The sequence below is a fragment of the Gasterosteus aculeatus genome, chromosome 4 (assembly GCF_964276395.1).
Source record: "Gasterosteus aculeatus chromosome 4, fGasAcu3.hap1.1, whole genome shotgun sequence".
NCBI classification, from domain to species: Eukaryota; Metazoa; Chordata; class Actinopteri; order Perciformes; family Gasterosteidae; genus Gasterosteus; species Gasterosteus aculeatus.
Genome location: NC_135691.1, coordinates 29,262,361 through 29,282,942, shown reverse-complemented (window position 1 = coordinate 29,282,942; position 20,582 = coordinate 29,262,361). Strand labels below are relative to the sequence as shown.

At 42.7% G+C, this 20,582-nt stretch overlaps 1 protein-coding gene across 8 annotated transcripts in view; it reads right to left on the bottom strand.

Annotated features, from left to right (window-relative positions):
• Window positions 1-20,582, bottom strand: part of grm8a (glutamate receptor, metabotropic 8a) — a 229,397-nt gene that overhangs the window by 144,506 nt on the left and 64,309 nt on the right. The window lies entirely within an intron of this gene.

The following is a 20,582-nucleotide window of genomic DNA, read 5'->3' as shown; positions in this document are numbered from 1 at the left end:
CTGCGTCCATCTCACCCACATTTATCTCCTTCCACTGTCTCCGCCACCACCCGATATCCGTCACCGCCCCTAAGTATGTCCTTCTACACGCTCCCACCGTCCATCACCATTGTCCCTCCATCAGTCCTTCTCTCATTCGGGAGTCCTGCCTCCCTCATTTACTCCCCGGGTGAAGTGAATCACAAAGGCTGCCTCCCAATCACTTCACAGGCGAGTCCAGAGATCAAGATGCTCCCAGTAAAAGATTATTAGACAGATCCATAACGGCCTTTAAAGCCGGCAAGGGGCCGTATCGGATCAAACAACGCATTATACACACACATATACACATACACAGAGACTGCTGTACTCTCATTAGCATGCAGTACATAATAGAAGGCAATGTAAAACACAATACATGTTAATACACAGACAGCTACTGCACAACACTGATACTGGATACAAAAACACGCTGAATCATCATTTATTCATTCCTAATTAGCGACCTGCTCTTAGATGTCAGATAATTAAAACACGGCCAGCATTAATAATAAGGACACTTCCGCTTGGCTAAAAGAAAACAGGGGAAGGTATCAAATGAAAGAAGTAGTGTAGAAACTGATGGATGGAAAATTAGTAGGCGAAAGTGAGAGCGGCAAAACGAGAGGGCATTAACATCAACTATAGAAGTTCATATTCATATATTCTCTTCATCCAAAATCAAATGGAATTTCAAACATCCATTTATGTTCCTTAGAATGTATTTTACCATTGCTCTTTACTTAATGTCATCTTTGTTTAAATCACACTTTTCCCACATTTTGAAAGAAGAGTTGATTAAATAACTCGAGCCAAGTGAATCTAATAAATAGCATCGAACATCAGGGAAAATACATGTACTTTTAGGGGGGGCGGTAAACTGTATGAATACTTCACCCACCTGTATTCTTTTCCGTAGCTCAATTCAAGGAGGTGACCACCTCACGTCACCCCTGCCCGCCTTTCCTCCTCCCTCTGACCTCACTGTACCTTTTTTTGCCCTCTTTTGGTGAACCAGATTCACCCTTTGCCTTTTTCTGTGACCAAAGAAGGGACGAAAAATGCAACGGCAGGAGAAGAAGTCACAGATGGACAGAAAGGACGGAAGACAGCAGCGAATGTAGGACATTAGGATGCATCTGGAGAAGAGGGAGAGAAAGGGGAAGGGACTCACAATGGGAATTACACGGCTGCTCTGGTGAATATAAATGTGAGTTCTAATGACGGGGGAATATACTGTAGAATACTGCTTGCAATCATTTCTCTCACGCGGCATCAACCTCTCACTCCTCTGTCTCCCCCCCTTTCTTTTTGTCTCTCATCCCTCCCTCCCTCCCTCCACCGTGACAGGAATACTGAGAGGTCTCAGCTTTCAGCCGCTGGGGATTTTCCTCCTTTGGGATTCTGTGATCCATGTCTTTCAATTCCAGTGCCATCCATAGGCATGACCGAGAAACAATATTGACAGAGCGTCAGAAGTCTCTGAGTCTATTCCTCTCCGTTCTCTGCCCTTTGCTCTTTATGATTAATGGTAATTTCATTTAAATCTTAATTTTCGGTGATCTTAACTATGAATTTTTTTGTTAGTTTCAATCCTCCTTTAACCCCCTTTCCCTTTCTTCTCCCAGGCTTGTTCTGTACTCTCTCCGTCTCTTTCGGTTTTTAAGTTTTCAATCTAAATGTGCTCTCGAGTCAGTGAATGAGAACGTGCAGTGACGCTACAGGTGTGCAGTGTTTACGCCCCAAATGGCCCGGCCAGCCCTCCCAGGCGAACAGAAGGAGACGTCGCCTCGATCCAAAGCTAGCTCTATTTTTTGCCCTCTTAACCACCAATGCATAGTTGTACCACCACCCTCACAAATGCGCCCCTGAATGCGTCATCACCTGCCCCGGCAAGATGATGATGATGATGATGCTGCTGCCGACCATTCACGGAAGCATTGCTGCTGCATTACTCATCTGCGGGCATGTTTGAGGAATTAGTGTCTCCTCGGTCACAGGCTTTAGTTAGCGAATTAGTCAGCGATTTGTTCTACAACTAAGACACAAGTTGTTCCGATGTGATCGCGCACGGAGAGAATGTCATCCGTTATGTAATTAGTTATCCTAATGAAGCGATGTCACGGTCACACTGCGGCATCAAGATGACAGTCCCATCTGTCTCTCTTGGTCTTTACAGCTTGAATTCTAATCGATTCACCTGAATCTGGTTTAAGTTGACGTCTTACTCGTCAGATGCATATTTGACCGCTGTCGCATTACTTTTTTTAGGTGTGGATCGCGGAGGTCATTTTGGAGCTAATGGTGCTACAGGGCTGCCTTTTTTCTTAACACGGGGGGGGGGGGGTTTCTCCCCAAAGGCATGAAAGTTTAGATATTTTTTTTGCAGGGGGTAGTGGGGGGCAACAATCTGTTGTTTGTTGTGCAATGAGATATCGACCTACTGACAGCTTTGTCACATCATTGAATGAACGACCTCATTGCAGCAGATTGAAACGGAACTTTTCTCCCAAGTTTGTGAGTCAGACTGTCCTCACAAGGCAAAGTTCCCTCCGCTGTCCAATTTATCACTTGTAAACACCACAAGACAGTCAATCCCACGAATGATAGCGTCTAATCAGTGCTCGACCCCGAGAGCGCCTTCTGGTCTCTTCAGATGGAGCCCCTGGAAGTATCGTGGATGTTTGGTTGAAAAGAGCGTATAAGGACATTGCTACAAAATGTGGAGCTGTCTTGCCTACTTAAATAATGTTAAAATTGTGCTAAATTGAAATTGCTTTGTGGATCACATATGATTGAGGCTTAAAGCTATAGAGGGACAACAGACAAAAAGAGTTCACGTGTCAAAGCCACTTATCCAGCGTGAGGTCGTGAACGTAACCTTTCTGATCAATGGTGGACGAGGACATCAAATAAAGTTTACAGATCGTCAAGCGCCTCAATTAGCCAGAGCGGCGATACCTGGGCTTCAAATTCATTTCATCCCTCGATTTCTCTTCCTGCTGCTCCGTTTCAAAGCTCCGTTGGCACCATCTGAGCCGTAATTTATTCACTCTTTCATGTCTCTAATGCCATCTCGCTCTCTTTTAGCTGTCCCTCATCATCGTCACCTTTCTCTCTTCATCTCAAACTACTAGTACCCTCATCAGGTAATTGTTCCCTAAACACCATTTTCCTTTAAACAAGTTCCATAATTCCAGACATTTTACATCTCATTCTGTACTTTTCTGTCTCTACCATCGTTTTCCAAAAGCTAATAAGATTTCCAATTCTTTTGTTTAACTATCCTTCACAAAGAATATGTGGTGTCACACACACACACACACACACACACACACACACACACACACACACACACACACACACACACACACACACACACACACACACACACACACACACACACGGATCATTTCACATCAGAAGCACAGGCGCAACTGTTCGGGTCGGAATGAATCAAGATTAAAGAAAACTTCAACAGCCTGAAAAAATGAAATAGTCCATTTCCAAAAAGCTTCATTTCCACAGCAGTCAAAACACGTCATGGCTGTGAATACCGATTAGCATTGTAATCAATTCATCATAATAAAAAATGACCAAATGTATAAAACTATCAATTAAATCAAAGCTAAATAAACTAGCATTGTGATATGTGTGACAAAAAAGGTTATTAGTTATTATTATAAGTGTAGTTTTAATTTGGAGACACAATAACTAAATGGCCCCAAGTCCCATGGGTTATTTCAATGTGGCCTAATTAGACTTATTTAAAAGTCCTAACAGAACAATGTCATATTTTTTTCCAATCACAGAAAACGCCAAGGTGAAATTAATAACGTTAACGATGGCTCAGTGCAAAACGTAGATCAATTATATCCATGACACTACTGCCAAAAACATGACCAGACTTAAATAATCAGTCATCTGAGGGGGTCGGATCGGTTCGGTTGGTCTCGGTGAGCTAGTTGACTGGAGTTACCAGGACCTCGGCTAAAGGGCAAAAACATACACATGCGGGGACAAATGTCTATTTGTGTGTGCAAGACCACAAGTTCCGTGACACTTCTTTAGTTTTGTCGTAGCTGTTGGAACAGCTCCACCGAACTACAATATGTAAAGATTATTACAATCCATACATGGGAATGGATTGTTTTTAGGTGCCTTTCAGAAAAAAATTAAATCAATGCCGCTGTCACAGATTATTTGACTGGGAACAAATTACTAACACTCTAGGACGCAGAACAATTAATGTAAAAAACAACCACAATATCACCATCACAATATTACACACAACACAAGAGCACTTTGAAACACACTTACTGAACTTCACTGCAGTCTCAAAGGTAAAACCTCATGCACATACACCCCCAGCTGCAATTTCCAGGGAAATTACAGATACCAAAAGAGACAGCAACACAATAAAACGCTCTTACCCCACACAACACACACACACAGCCACTCACACACACACACACACACAGACGAGCCTGGGGCTGTTGTTGCTCTTTGTATGGTAATTGCATGATCAGGTATTCCGGTTAAGCACTCTCAGGAGATCGGCCTGACGCTATGTTAAACAGTGCATTCTGTCACACAGCAGTCACTGCAGCTCTGCTTGGGAGTGTTTGTGTGGGTAGGCGCGTGTCCCCCCCCCCCCCCCCCCCCCCTCAGTGCTGTATAAATCTCTTGCCCTTATATTTTTTTTTAACAGGTACGTCTCATTCTGCTTTCTCTTCTGGGCATTCAGCCTCCATGCGATGCCACTCTCTGTCAATTAATATACTTAACATCCACAGTACGTGGCAGTAGCAACAGTGGCACAGAGCAACATGGGAATTCCTTCCAGAGAAAATAAAAAGGACAAAAACCACCTTATTTGCAGAATGCATATGGGTGGAAGATCTCCATACGAGGATCAACAAAAGCCCTCTTTAATTTGGTGCCATATTTTTTTGTGTTCTTGCATTTGAACAAAAGATTGTGCTGCTGGTAGCCGCGGCACAAAAGCCGCACGCTCGGTTTTCTACACCCCGCACGCAGAAACACACAAAAACAGAGAATCTTTTCTTGCTTGTTAATTAATTCCCTTGAAAAGACAATATAAGCCAAAGCTGGCTAAAAAAAAAAAAAACACCAAGCAAGTCAGGCTGTTCTCACAATGGGCCAGAATGGGCCTCAAGTGACCATACAAATACAAATCAGAGGTGTTATTAATCAATGCACACATATAGGAGATGTGGTGCAGGCGCAAGGAAATATCTAACACACATAAAAGCACACACACACACACACACACACACACAAAGCACACTGCAGCGGGTGTGCACACACACAGCACTGAAGTTGAAGATTGTCCATTCTAGTCACTGTGCCTGAAAAACATTTTGGGGAAATGAAGATTACATCAATGACTTACCGTTTGCGTCTTCACCATTTGTTTCTCTTACAGCCACGTACGCACGCCCACAGTTTAGCCTTGCAAGCCAATTACAGAGGCAGAAATGCTGGTGCTCGGAAAACTCTTTGAGGCAATTCGATATTCATTAACAGGCAGATCCCCCCTCAGTCTCAAAAGATCACACAAATAGAGAGAGGGTTTTTGGACTCTGACAGCAGCAAAACATCCTTGAAATAGCCATCAATCTATTGATCAGAAACAGGCAGCGTGGGGAGGCCTGCAGGCGGTGCAGCTAAGCATGATCTCCTGGTGGAAACTTCCCACTCACACTCCTGCGTAGATTCTTAGACGACTGACTGACTGCTTTCAGCGCTGACACTTCAGCTGACACTTTAACTGGCATGTTTGAGTTTGGACACTTAAACTGCTACTGAACTGATTCAGCACCTCCACTTGAACTCAAACTCACAATCAGTGTATCACCTACACCTGGACCGACACTCCTTCCACCGGGTGAGCTTCAGCTGACGAGATGGTTCCTTTCAATGCGGCAATAACTTTCAACGGCTTAACCTGACCTGAATGTATTCATAACACGGGGGGGGGGGGGGGGGGGGGGTGCTTTAGCAAGAGGGTTTAGAAGAGGGTGTTTAGAAAAAAGAAGAAAAAAAAAAACACACCTTAAAGTCAGTTTCAACAGATGACAAGATTTCTCCCGATCCGGCTGTACGTTATTTTTCTCACACCACTGGAAACCACTTTAACAGCCTCACATTTAGACTGACGACAGATGGTGTTTGTCCCATTGCAGACAAACAGGCTTCAACCGACGTCCTTCAGGTCTGTGGAGGGGGAATATTTGATACTCAAGAGATGGCTTTTGGGTGAAGTATCACTCGAAGGCAACCAATGTGGAATAACTACGTAATTAAGCAGTTTCTCATAACCGCGGAGGAAAAACACATCAAACTATTCAAAGACGCCGCCGGCCTTTGATGTGGAGTGGCTTCCTATCGAGTGGGGGGGGGATCATGTATCCAACGCAATCAAAGGCATAATGGAGCTTCCGTATCGTTGTTGTGACAAAATCACAATCTCAGAATGATTTCACTATCCCACTTCATTAATCATTCAGTGCCGTGCTACTCGATGGTTGCTTTTATTTACGGCAGCTCGCCGTGCCGTGGATAGAGAGACTTTTCCTATTTTACTGCAGAGTGAAGCGATCTCAGAGGACACTGAACCTTTAAGCAAATGGGTGTGACCAACACAAAATAAATATTAATATGTGCATACAAAAATATGGACATATTTCCAATGCAATCCCACAGCCACTAAAGTGAAGGTCTGCAGAGTAACTAAATATTTAAATAAACAAGTTTCGAGTGACAGAAATGTGACACCACTTGGGCTGCACGCGTGTACTTGTGTGTCTGATATATAGTATGTAGCGGGAAAAAAGGAACGCAACATCACGAGTCGGCACGGTGCGCCACCGACCGCCTTCCGCTACAGGGCTTGTGCCCCCCCCTCCCGTTTGTGTTTCCTGTCATATGAATTGTGTCAAAACTGGAGAACCACAGAATCTCATTCACACCCCAATTAAGATGCTCGACCTCCTCGTGACCCCACATGCCACCCCGAGCGGCCCCACATGTCTCCGTTGTGTAGATAAACACTTTTCATTTCTTAGAAAACCCTCCTGTGTAGAAAACCAAACATTGACTTCACTGTCATTTGGTAAACACAAGTATATTGTATTACATTTCTGGCTGCGACAAACACTGCACAGTGGAAAAATGTAATTATAAGTCCTTCAGTCACAATTTTGTTTAGAATAAAAATAAACTCAAGTCTACAAAAGTTTAGTCATTATGCAGATCATTGTTTTATGATTAATGGTGCTTTAATGTGTATAGCTATGAATTTACAGCTCGTAAAAGCGAAGCTAATTTAACTACTCTACTAAATGTAGTACCTACATGTATGAAAGCTTTCCAGAGGCTTACAATAGCACCTTAAATGGGTTTAAAACAGAAACTAGATGCCCTGGATCTTGTGTTGTGCTCCATCTGTACCCAGCAGCAGTACGCCTGCACCAACGCCCCCTTAAGTGTTAAGTGCGGTTTTCAGCCTGAATATAGAGTAGAGAGTGACGCCCAAGCACTGCACACAGGGTGGGGAATTTTCTGTTGCATGCTTTTCACACTGGTGCCCTTCTCATAATATTGTTGCATCCAGGGTTTTTATCCAATCTGTCGGAAATTTGTCCTGCTTTGTGAGCATATCTCACGCTTCATTTCATGAAAACAAAGCATGAATTTGTCTTCGAGTCATTTGCTTGTTCATATGCAATAATAACCCACTTGGTCTTCTGAATGCAATATGATTATAAAGCAATAAAAACAGCTAAATTCAAACCCATCAGAAGATGCTTTGGTTGTTTGAAGGGTCGATATTATGACTTGAGCAGCCAGCTTCTCCGTTGAGATATACTGACATTTTAATAAAGTGTGGGATCCTGGCACTTGACTCTCCAGAGCCCGATGAGGTCTATCGCACGAGGGTTCTACATTTTACACCGGTGGCACGCGTTTGGCGAGCACATTTTATGAGGGCCACTGAGTTGGCCGAGCAAGTGAGATGAGGAAAGAAAATAAAGAAATTAAGAAACACGCTATTATGTCATGTTTTGTTACTGCTGGTGGAGACAGCAGGTGTAACAACACCATTCACAGGCCAGTTCACACTTGTGGTGAACCGGACAGGGGGCAGGGTGGTGATGATGAGTCATTACGCTCCTCTGGGATCGCAGGAAGTGATTTTAAACGGATCAGACTGCACTGAAAAATGCCTTGAATTAAGCTGGAGTCCCATTTTGTAAATTCACATCTCAGCGGCCTCAAAACTAAAAACTCCCAATCTGGGATAATTGCTTTTTTGGAGATTCAACTCAAGAGCATTCCCCAAACAGAATGGGTTGTCATGGTAACCAAAAAAGATAGATCTTTATAGATGATGTACAGACATAATTTTATGGTAATACTAATATAAACCAAAAATATTGTTTTATGCAAAAATGTTTTACAACGGCATGTTCTTTTCACCCAAAACATCTAATTATAGTAGTAGTTATATGGTAAGTTATAGTGAGCCATAGATTTATGTAATGGCCAAAAGGTGGAATTACAATAACTAAGTCCGTGGTGATGGAATGCATTTTTTTTTTCGTGTTTCATTGGGAAAGACATTTTGTGGTACATTTCTGTGAGGTAAATTAATTAATTAATTCCTCAACATGAATACTTTAATAGCCCCTATTTAAATATCTTTATAAAATGATTTTCATCAAAGTTACAATTCAATTTGTGGTAAAAATCTGTAGAACACATTAAGTTCCATCATCATCCAAGGCACATTGTTCATAACGACAACATTCGTATCATGTAGGCCTACTAGGAAATACTTTCTTGCATTCATCCATTTATTTTGAGATGGTAATTCAAATAGGATTACTTAATGTGTTCATACTCCTTAGCTTCTTCCTTCATAAAAGGTGACCACTGAGAAGCATATTAGCCTTATGGCCAAAGCCTAATTGAGGCGCTATTCATAATTCATTTCGGGCATGGCATTTCTTTTTGTCCTCCTAAAACTAGGCCTTAACTGTCCAAAGTATTTAGCAGATTCAGTGCTTGATGACTTACTACAGGCAGTTTAAGTGTAGGCTAAATCGATGAGGAAAGGTTGGCAGTAATCAATGGGACAAAGCTAATCCTTCTGCCAGTCAACAGTTAGCGGCGAGAGGCTAATTTGACTGTAAAACAAAGACAAGGGTCTTATTCTAGTGGTGGTCAATGAGCTCAGCGCTAGTTTCATGCAATATAGGCGAGAACAATACTCCACAACAGGTTAAGAATATTTAATCGACCCTTCACCTCCTAAAAGTCTTCTTTTGGAACAGAGAAACAAATCTAGCATGTAACTTTGTAAACACCATTTGTAAGCATTGACTTAAAGGGCAACAGAATGAAATTACACACTGACCCTCTATCTAAATAACTAATTAACCTTAGAATTCTTGTATAATTATCTATTTGCAATATAAGAACAAGATTGTGTATTCATTTCCATGTGCATCTGCCGGGATAACAATGTGTGTGCGTCTTTGTTGCTTTAAATATAATACGATTTGTAGGCTATATCAATCAGTTTAATTAAGGGGTTCAAAACAAGTCAACTGTATGCGTTGAGAACAATTGGAAGTAATCTTAGCTTGATTAGCAAGCTAGCAGCAGTCTGTGACGTCTTGGAGGACAAAACCAGTCGTCGACACACACAAGCGAGGAGCCTTTGTGGTCTAAGATCAGGGAGCCATTGGTTGGGAAATTGCTACGGTTTTAGAGCGGCAAACCTGCTGTCCCTCATCATTGCACACATGCTATGTGAGAATTGAGAGCTTGACAGGTGTTTTATGACTCAATTTGAGGTTATTGGTTCTGCATGACAGGCGATGCTATTTTTAAGTAAAATCTTAGCTGGCGTCACTTTGGGTCAACGAGAAAATCCCCACTTCATTCTCGCTGGAAGGTAATACACTTTGACGTTTTGTCTATTAGAGGACAACCCTTGATTCCTGGAGACGAACGTCACCGTTTGTGGGTTTGTTCGGCGCATTACTGAAATTGAATTCCGCCGGTATTCTGCTGCAACATTACGCCGTTGCTCCATTTAGAGTCTGACTAGCACCTGCGATTGACTGCAGGGCCCGTCTGCCTCCACCGCTGCTCAAACAGAGGGAGAAAGTGAGACGTGGAGGGGCTGATGAGATTTGTATCCCCACATCGCTCAACGTTCTCGCACTGCACGCGTCTTCCTCCTCCCGCTTCTATTTCTTTTGCGTCTGTGAGTTTAGTAAGACAAAAATAATGCAGCAGCAGCAGCGTTGGGGCGAACCACAGGTGTTTGAGACCAAGTGGATACCCCCCACTTCCCCCCCACCCTTCCCCGTTCCTGAAAATATATTACACTGCCTCCATTGTTGTGCCAGGGCTGCTCTGGTGATTAATTGGGCCGGGGGTGAGGACCATGTTTCTTCTGCATTATGGATTCAAATCAGGTTTGTTGTATTTATGATGAGATGAAACTTGGAGTTTCCCTTCAGAGCAACTGGGCCGTTACAGCGGGAATCTTTGATATTGTCGGCTCGGCTTCTTTTAACGGAGAAAGGAATTCAGATTAAAAGGCAGGAGAATACACAATGCAGTGTCAATGTAAGACAGGAACATCTGTTCAAGTATACAATAAAATACTCAGAATTATGTCTCTAAGATATTAAAGATATTAAGTAGGTCTTATTTTTTTGTCAGGAAATATGATATTTTACGGAAAGAAAATTGTATCTCAATCTGGCCTAAATGTCACTGAAATTATTCCCGCTAAAAGCGAACGTCACATATTACTTTGACTTCATGAATAAATAGTTCCTTATGATAAAAAGAGGAACTGAAAAGCCTCCTGAACAAGGCTTGCGCTCACTAACATGGAGCGCAGTGATGATCCTTCGCTTCGCGTCCCGTGGCTTCCAGCCAGAGCGATCACCTAACTACACAACCAATTAAGCTCATTCAAACGCAGGCGGTTTAATTAGTTGAAAGATAGTAGTTGAAGGGGCTCATTGTGAAACATCCATTGTGAAAAAACAATAATTGCCTACAGTAATGTTAATTGCTCCACATTTCTGATTACCTTCCAAAAGGCCAGAAATAATTCCCCCAGTAATAACCAACCGCTCAGCTCAGTAGAACAAATATTACAATTATTATCAGAGTTATATTCACACCAGATGTAACTGAAGAAAAAGAAAATGTTTCAATTATTGGAAAGTGGCTATTTCAAATTGTGAAACCGCTTAATCAAAGACAAAGTTACAAAAGGGCTTCGTGGCGAGAATCATTTCGCTTGTGCGTCCACAGTTCGTAGCAGACGGCTTCCAACAAAACCGGCCGGCAGCCTCCCTCCCTGCTGGAATGGACACTTGTACGTGCCCACTGGGAAAAAACACATCGCAGGGTGTCGTGGAACACACGCATGCACACATTCAGACACACACACACACTAACGCAGCCACACAAAGACATATGGCCACTTCCACCATAGGAGAGGAGAGGTGTCAAGCAATAAGCCAGAGAAGCTTTGGCAGGGTATACTTGTTATTTGTGTGTGTGTGTGTGTGTGTGTGTGTGTGTGGGTGTTTGTTAACCCAGTGTGGTGTTTCCGAAATCATCGACCCTTCCATTTCATGAGGAGGCCATTCTGCCTTCACGCCTCAAGGAGTATATGACAGAAAACCAGCGGAACAGACAGAGGGGGTGCCTCAACTGAAGTAAGTGTGGTGGAATGCGCGAGACCAACATAGAACTAACATCTTTGAACCAATGGAGGGAGAAAGACACGGACCAAGAAAGAGACTAAGTGTGGGGAGGAGAGGAAGGCCTGCTGCTGCAGAGACGCAGGTGTGCATAAGATGCAGCAAAGGAGAACGTGACAGGGAAGATATAGGAGCATGAGAGACTGCGTGCGTGTGTGTGTGTGTGTGTGTGTGTGTGTGTGTGTGTGTGTGTGTGTGTGTGTGGGCACAAGTGTAAGTGTGTGTAATTCGCCTTAGCCTCTGAGTTTGTCTCTTTAGAGTGACTTCCGAGGGAACATGGGGCTTAAGGCCATCACACTGCAGTGATTCGTTGCACCAGGCCGTGTGTGCGCACGAACACGTTGTGCACACATAGCATGCGCGTACAGCGACACCTTCAGAAACACGACTCGCACTGCGGACACAGACGCGCGAGCATTGATAAGGTTTTGAGAGGGAGCAGAATGCTTTTGTCCGTTTGAACTCAAGTGGGCGCCCTTTGCTGGGTATAAAGTTGATTATTCAGTCCCTCTTTTTCCATCCGCTTTGTGCACAACAGCAATTCATCGGCACGATGAATCCCGACTACTTAAAGGTAATATAGTAGTGTAATAGTGTCTCGATGGGCTTCATTTGGCTTCGTCTCTAATCTTGTATGTAGACTCTCCTTCACTGCCGCGTGTCCCACGGTTGATGAGTAGAACGAGGGGATGACTCGTATGCGTCTGACAGTGCCTTCGGGAGTGCAGACTTTGAGCGGATTAATGGTCTAAATATAAACAGTGCTAATCAGGACATCGGCATAGGAACGGGGAGACACAGATAGATACGCATTCAGACACCCTTTCATGCGTGCCACACAGACAAATACACGCCCACACACACACACTTTTATGTGCACGTGTATGCATGACCACAGTGTTGTCTTGCATCTGTCGCGTTCTGTCATCTTCATCTTTTTCATCTTTCGGGCTCAGAAAACAAGTTTGAGTTGGAAAGATTCAAAACAAGCAAGTCATGGTTCTAAATAGGATTACAAGTTCAAAAGGAATCACAAACTCCAGAGGAGACGAGCCCACATAAGCTGTAGGTGTGATGTGAAGTATAACAAACAGCAAATAAAAACTAATTGGTGTACGGATCTCGACTAGTGGACTAAATCCTCAATAGCAAAAGCTAATCTGCATCATTGCAGTCGAGGAGGCCAATTATACACCTGCAGCTCAACACCACCAGTCGTGGTGTCAAGACAAACAGATAACCGTCTGTTAATTACCTGGAGCACAAATATATCATCGGAGGTCGACGTCGCGTGCATCAATGCGTGCGATCGGGGAGGCAAGGCGAGGACGAGACTCGGACGCAGGCCGACTGCAGACAGTCTGCAGGAAAGCCAAAGAGCCACTTTGAGAAAAAGCGCTGAGGGTAACAAACTAAAAGAGGGACTGCAGAGAGACAAAGCCATTAATTTTTCTCTTTCATTGAAAGCTTCTGCTGTGTTGTTTAAATAAAAAGAAAGAAAACAGCCAGGGGCATGTGCACTGTGAGTCCAGCATTGACCGCAACAACACACACACACACACACACACACACACACACACAAAACACATGGAGGTAAGACAAGCAGCAAAGTCCTGCTTGTTGAGCTAAAAATTTCCACATGAATTTAGAAAACGAGCCTGTTTGAAAGAACAGATGCGTAATGTCTCCTATGCGTCTAAGAACCTCTACTGTTCCGGCCCCTTAAGCTGCACGATAACCACGACCCTTACAGAAAAATATGAATAAAACAACAAGCTTGACTCTGAATCAAACTCACTTTTGATTAGCTGTGAGGCTTAACATTCGGACCACACAGCCAGCGTGCTCATGTGTCTGCGAAGTAAAGTAAGAGTAAAGGAAGCAATGTGAGAAATGCTCTCCTGATGATCTACTCGGATATCATAAACTTTCTAAACCCTGCTTCCATGCCCGTATTCCTCAAACGTCCCTTGCATATGCTGCCATAGCAACACAGCAGTCAAATAAAAAAAGAATAGATCGAACAAAACGACTGAATAATTTATTTGCACGGAATGGATTTTAGAATCGATACATGAGTAATGCTCACCTCCTTCATTGTAACTTGATATTTAACTGGATGCATTTCTGTGGCCAAGTACTCTGGTTAAACATCTGTCCAATAAATAATATGTTTAAACGGTGAAGTAGCCACACCAGCTACTGTATTGCATGCATATGATTTTCATTAGAGAATCGTAAAAGAATGAATCATGTATTCCTTTAATGAAATTCCTGCACAAATTAACATATTAACCTAAAAATATCACATCAAAGGATGGCAAGGATGAATTTGTGGGCGTGTGAGATGAAGAAAATGAGAAAGAGAGAGAGCAATAGACCAGAGCAGTTAAAAGAAAAAATTAAAGACGGGACAAAGTTTGCAAAAAAAGAAACATCACGAGGTTCAGCTGTAAATACAACTAGGCCACTGAAGCCTCCTTGTCTGACGCCAGCAGAAATAACACACAGCTGTTGGGACATATGGGAAACGGAGTCATTCGAATGCACTGCTGTTTCTACTGCGTTAGTTGTTGTTTTTTTTGTTCTGTTCCAGCAGACAACTAGTGAATAAGCCACAGCATGTTCCCCTGGATTACATAAATGGGTGGAAAAAGGAATAATAAAGACTAATGTGTTTTTACTTTTCTTTTCTAGACCAAAGCATCAATACCTTCTGGCAAAAAGATACATCAACATTTTAGACATTTGCCAACTGAGCACTCATCTAGTGATGTGGCAGTCACTTTGACATACAATGTGTCCTGGCCACCTTCTGTAGTGTTAATTTAAGCAGAGCTTTGTCTCCTTGAATGACTGAAATGACCGGAAAATATCTAAATGGCAGCCATCACGAGAAATGGTCAAATCCTGCAAATGCTAAGTAGAGGTGCATGAGTGCTTTCTTTCTTATCTCCTCTAGCATCGAATGTACTGGACCATCCTTCACAAAAGGGAAAAGGAGCCGCGCGCTTCCTCGAGGCGGCAAATGGGAGGTGTTACAGCGGTGTAATAAAAACGGAGCGTCAGTTTTTCAAAAAGCAAGATAAGCCATAAACGGAGCTAAGAGCAGTGTGGACTGTAAAGTGTGACAGCGGCGGGGAGGAAGGACGCGGCGGAAACAAGCAGCCTGTCACTGAAAGAGCAACAGGGTAAGAATGCAAAGGTAGAACATTTTAGGGTCACCGGGGCCAATTACGTCCCATGGTGCACTAGTGCGCAGTGGAAGTGCCAGGACGTCGTCTTTTCCTAAAACCATATACATTCTCTTTGACAGCTGTTCTTTGCCTCATGATGACGGGGAAAAAGGCTCGAGGAAGATGTCAGGATGTATTTCTTTGGCCACAGGCCGGGTCACTATGTATTTCTCAGTAAAGGGAAGGGGGGGGTTGCCCTAATATACAGTGTGCAGCTGCTCTTTAAACAGTGCATGGAATTTTTATACACGGTGTTCGAGCAAACACCACACAGCCGACTTTCACACCAACAGATTTAGAGTGTGAAGACATAATATTATGTGGAAGGAAGTTCTGGAATATTTATGTTCACCTGTTTCCCCCCAGATGGAAGATATGATGTGCTTGTTAGCTGCAATAATGTAAACCTGTGAAGACAGTGAATATGTTTACGAGGTGTTTAGTGTTTGTTCCTGTAACACGGAAAGAACAAAACATAGATATTAAGTCATGTTTCCTTAAAGTTCCTTCCCACCTTTACTCCATGATTTTCCATCCTGGGGGCCATTTCCATTTAATAAAACCTATGTCTATGTTATGGGGGTCTCGCATATTGCAGTATTGTGTCTGGCTGCATCTAGTAATTTAAATTAAATTTAAAAGAAACAACAGAATTTGCATTTCTACCACAGTTGTCCTCTGTGGATTTGTGCAGTGCCCTTGCAAAACGGTAGCACTCAAGATAGCGGAAGGGGGGAAGAATCTTTCCTGAAATACACAGCCAAAGAAAAGCGTATTATCACGGACTAAGTCCAGAGTCAGACTGATGTCTTCCTGGCAGCGGATCTGGTGTTGGCCTGCGCCGACTCGGCAAAGGCTGAGGTAGCGAGACTTTATTGTAGCGAGAGACACTTCTTAGAGACAACGGCGTGGCGCAGGTGCTAAAAGCGTCTGAATTACAAAGTGGAGTCAACATCTTTAAAAAAAAGACCACAGTATTCAACTAACCTTAATCTCACACATTATCTTATTTTGGTTGCTTGCGTGCAGGAAAGCTTTAAAGCTTTTTTCTAAATGAAGCCGCTTCCCCCCGTTTGCAGCTTTAAACCCATCAGACAGCAACGGTTAGTATAATTACATTGTCAGCCTCTGTGTGAGTATTTCCTCATGAATACCAGTGTCCTTTTGCATGTTGTACAGTGCCACCACGTCTACATATATATATGTATATATTTGTAAGTGGAAGCACCAGCTGGTAACGCTCAACAACAACATGGAAGAAGTTACTGCACAGGACACAAGCGCTCCAAATATGTGCAGATAAAACTGCATGCTTTCAAATGCATTTACATGCTAATAATCTGACTATAAGAAAGGACACGATCTTCTTATCAAAGAAAAGAGGATTCATTTAGATGTACGGTAGAAATGAATTAATAAGGTTAGAGAATTTAACATTAATTTCAAGGCGCATATCCCGTTGAGGTATCTGACCCATATGACCAATCATTTAAATTCATTAAAACATTTATGCATTTTGTTTTCTCAAAACCTTGCATACAATGCACCAAACCCGTCCTACTGGCAGGCCAGTGTGTATACGGCCTGTACGATATGACCAGATTATAGGTGGACGCAATATTGGTCGGCAAAGGTATAGGAGACGTCACATGATCAGGATTAACAGAACCGAACGTCAGTGAATTAGTCAAACTTTGACTCTTCCTCTTTTCTTTGATACCCAGAGAAAAGTAACACTTACCCAGGCACAGTAACTCCAGCAGGGGAAGAGCGTTCACTCCTGCTTGCTAAAATGAATGCAAGTGCACCTAATTGGCAATTCTTTGGTTTTAAAGCAAACCCAAAAAAGTATACCAGAGAATTTGAACAAAGAAATCTTTAAAGCTGCAAAGTAGAAAAGTAAAGAAGTCAGGATTAGAGATGGTAAAATGTAAGAAACGTCCACCACCATCTTAAAACTAACCATGCAAGAGAACTGAAACTCCACAAAGAACAATTATTATGCAATATGGCCACGCTAAATGCGTTCATCCTTCTCTCTAGCTCCCACCACGGACAACAGGGAGCTCAGCTGATCATCTCCACCAAATGCAGATATAATTGTTGCGATTAAGCTTTTTGTGCCTCGTTCTACAAACAATTTGTATCCATCTAACCACACACGGAAGGATTCATAATAAAATATGATGACATTTGTTTTGAAAAAACTCACTATACACTTGGGTAAAACGGTGTTTACTGCCTGAACATTGAGGGCACTTCAATCAATATATAATTAATACCAATGTCTGAATCTTTCTTCAGCTTTGTTGTGGGTGATAATTCCATATAAGTTGTTGCTATTTTTTTAAAGCGGTACTGACAATCTAGTCATTTCAATATGGTCCAATATGGTTAGTGTACATCTGTGGTTAACAGATCAATATAATGTGATTTATTCCACATACATACCATCGGGGCAATCTATAAAAGCAACAGAAAATACAGAAACACAAAAGGCTGTACAAACCAAAGACAATCAAACACACGTTGCTGCAGGCCCATATAATGAAAAACACAAAAGCTGAAAACGGGGGAAAAGGGAAATACAAAAGAGGGAATGAATAAAAACTGAAGATAGTCAGTGAAGATATAAGGCCATGTCTAAGCCTGCATGAACTCCCATTTCTTTTTTGAATAATAACAGTTTCATTCTGGAGTGAAAAATGGAAAAAGCTTGGGTAAGTGGTGAAACTTTTAAATCCGTGGTTCCGTGGTGGCGGAGTGGGAATAAATTACTCCGTCAGAATCGAACTATGGAGACACAGCTACGCTTGTTAAAGTGGCGCGTGTAGGAATTGCCTCCAACCCTCAGTCATTATCCATCGCTTCTCAGGTTCGACTGCCAACTCCATTGGATAATTGGGTCCGCAGTAACTCTGTGACCATCAACGTTCATCTGGATGTAAAGATGAGTGCGGCCGATGGAAGAAGAGCGGGCGGCTTTGATTGTTAACACTCGGCTGACTTTGCTTTTTACAACTGAGGTTGCATTGAGAGTCAAAACAAAGTTGGAGAGCGGATTGGGTAGGAAGTGAGGTTCAGACAAGTCGATTGCGTCACATGTGGATCGCTCGGTTTTCCTTGAGGACATTTGGAGACATGTTTGTTCATGCACTTCATCCATCCATCCATCCATCTTCATCATCTGTGTTTAAACAGTATACTGTTTTAACCTTCAGATTTTGTTCTAGACTTGCAGTTAAGATGAATTTACATCTCGCTGCTCTTAATTATTCGGTCTCGCACGACATTAACTTGAATAACTTCTTGGCGACAGTTGAATATGAAAAATAAGATTAACTTTAAGCGTGAAAAGAGATTTTTAAAGATGCAAATGCTCTCAGATGTGATTTAAGCTTAGTGCTCTTTATCACACAGCTTCTTCCATTCCTTTTCTGTGTGTTACAGATTAAAAAATAAACATCAAAATTCTGATCTGATTTCAATTTAGATGGACGGAGTTACTAGACATCGAAGAAGATTTACATTTTGGGGTGTTTTTCCACCATCTTGCAGATCTTAGAAATGTAGTGTTCCATAAGAGGGACTGTGTGAGAATGAGCTTTTGAATGCTTTTAAAGTCCGGGAACAAACAGAGATGGAACAGTGATATCATAAGTGTTAAAAAGTAATGGGAGAAAGCAGGAACAATTACACGGTAAGAGCTGAAGCATGTCTGGAACATCTTTAACATGATCAATGCCTAATGAGCCACTTCTTTGACCCCGGTAATAAACACAGGGGAATGGATAGAAGATGGCAGGGCAATGAGCAAAAGACAGCGTAGGCAGACAAGATATCAAAAGAATAACAATTCAGAACAGTTTCAGCGAAATAAACAGACAACCGGAGAGACGGAGTCTGTTGATCACTCCTCGGGATTCGAGGCAATCCAGCGATCCGACAAGTATCATGGTCGAGACAACAATGCAATAGGAGAGCCGAGTTGTAATTCTTCCCCATCCACTCGCAGCTAATCTGCCTCAGCCAGCTCGCCATCCATCAGCCCGCCGGGTGTGTGTGCGAGGGTGTGCGCGACGGTGGGAGTCCGCATTCGTAGCGGAGGAGAAGAGAGTAGACAGCGGACGCTGGGAGTAGTTGTCCGTGCACAAGCGTGAGCGGATATCAAGGTTTGATTTATTAGCAGCCAGGCTGAGGGAGAACAAGAAAAGACACCCGGAGTGGGTTCATCGTGCTGGGCGCGAGACAGCGGGACTCATTTGTCTCTGTGAGTCTGAGGCCACGTGGGCCAGGCCTGATCTGGTCCTGCCAATATCTCTCCAATGTTCTGCTAGACACGGGCAGAAGGAAAGTCCTCCTTGAGGTCCGACCCAGGCCCGTGATCCTGGAACTACTGGTCAGTGAGAGGAAATTGTTTTTGCTTTGTATTTTGAGTTGTTTGTCACTAGAGGTAATGAAGAGGACCTTCCTAAACCTCCGTTCTTTTCCTTGAAATAGCTTCCGTGCTTTTCAAGAGCCCAAACAAACTGAGACGACTTCAGCGGAACCTTGAAGACGCATAGTCCTGGGAGACAAATGGACCAATACCGGAAGAAGCATGTTTAGGAAATATGGTAAATGATGCTCCAGCAACACTCGTTCCATCTGCGGTCTCTGTTTTGTTCACAGCCAAGATGGAATGCATTTGAATTTCTTCTGAGGCAAACCTCCTTAGTGCATTGCTTATCGGTCTTGCGTGTGGAATATGATCCTTTTCACTTTCTGGCTCAGAGTGTCCCTCTTTTTTTTTTCTTGCAAATTAATTATAACGCAGCTTTCGCATAGAGTCTCTGGGTGTTAAGCCTCTGTGTGACATGCCTTCTGTTCAAATGTCTATGAGGAGAGATTTAAGAGTTATTATCTTCCATGACTGGTTTCAAGTTTATATTTTCATGACATCAAAAAAAACCGTAAAATGACAACCGCATCAGGTTCGTAAGTGATCAGTCAACATGACAGCACTTTTATTCGCTCGCCGTTTGCGTGTTCGTTTGTATATCTGGTGTCGTGGTTTTTGTTCCTCCATTCATTTGTAGAGTATAACATTTTTGTGCTTTTGCACAAAACTCACATTAGCATGTCTGGGCCGTTGAAAGTCAAAGCAATGAAAGGCAACCCTGACAACATCAAAGTTACATTTTGCTTTGATCGCTGACTGTTAATCTAATTTCCTACAAATGACGCTTCCAGCTTGAAGCCGCTAAGCTCTGCTAAGCCTTTTCCCCAAAACCATCCAAGTGACAGCGTGTTTTATGGGGTAACATTTTTCACCACATCCAATGAAATGAGGATTTCCTTCAAATGAGACCAAGTGACGATATGAAATGAATAGAATCTTTAATCAGTACGTCTCTGTTTATGCAGCTCATGAATCACTTTGTCCTGTAGTTACGTTTGTCTTTCATTTTCTTATCATCACGAGACGCATTCCTTTCTCTGTCGTTTAACTTTATGTTAA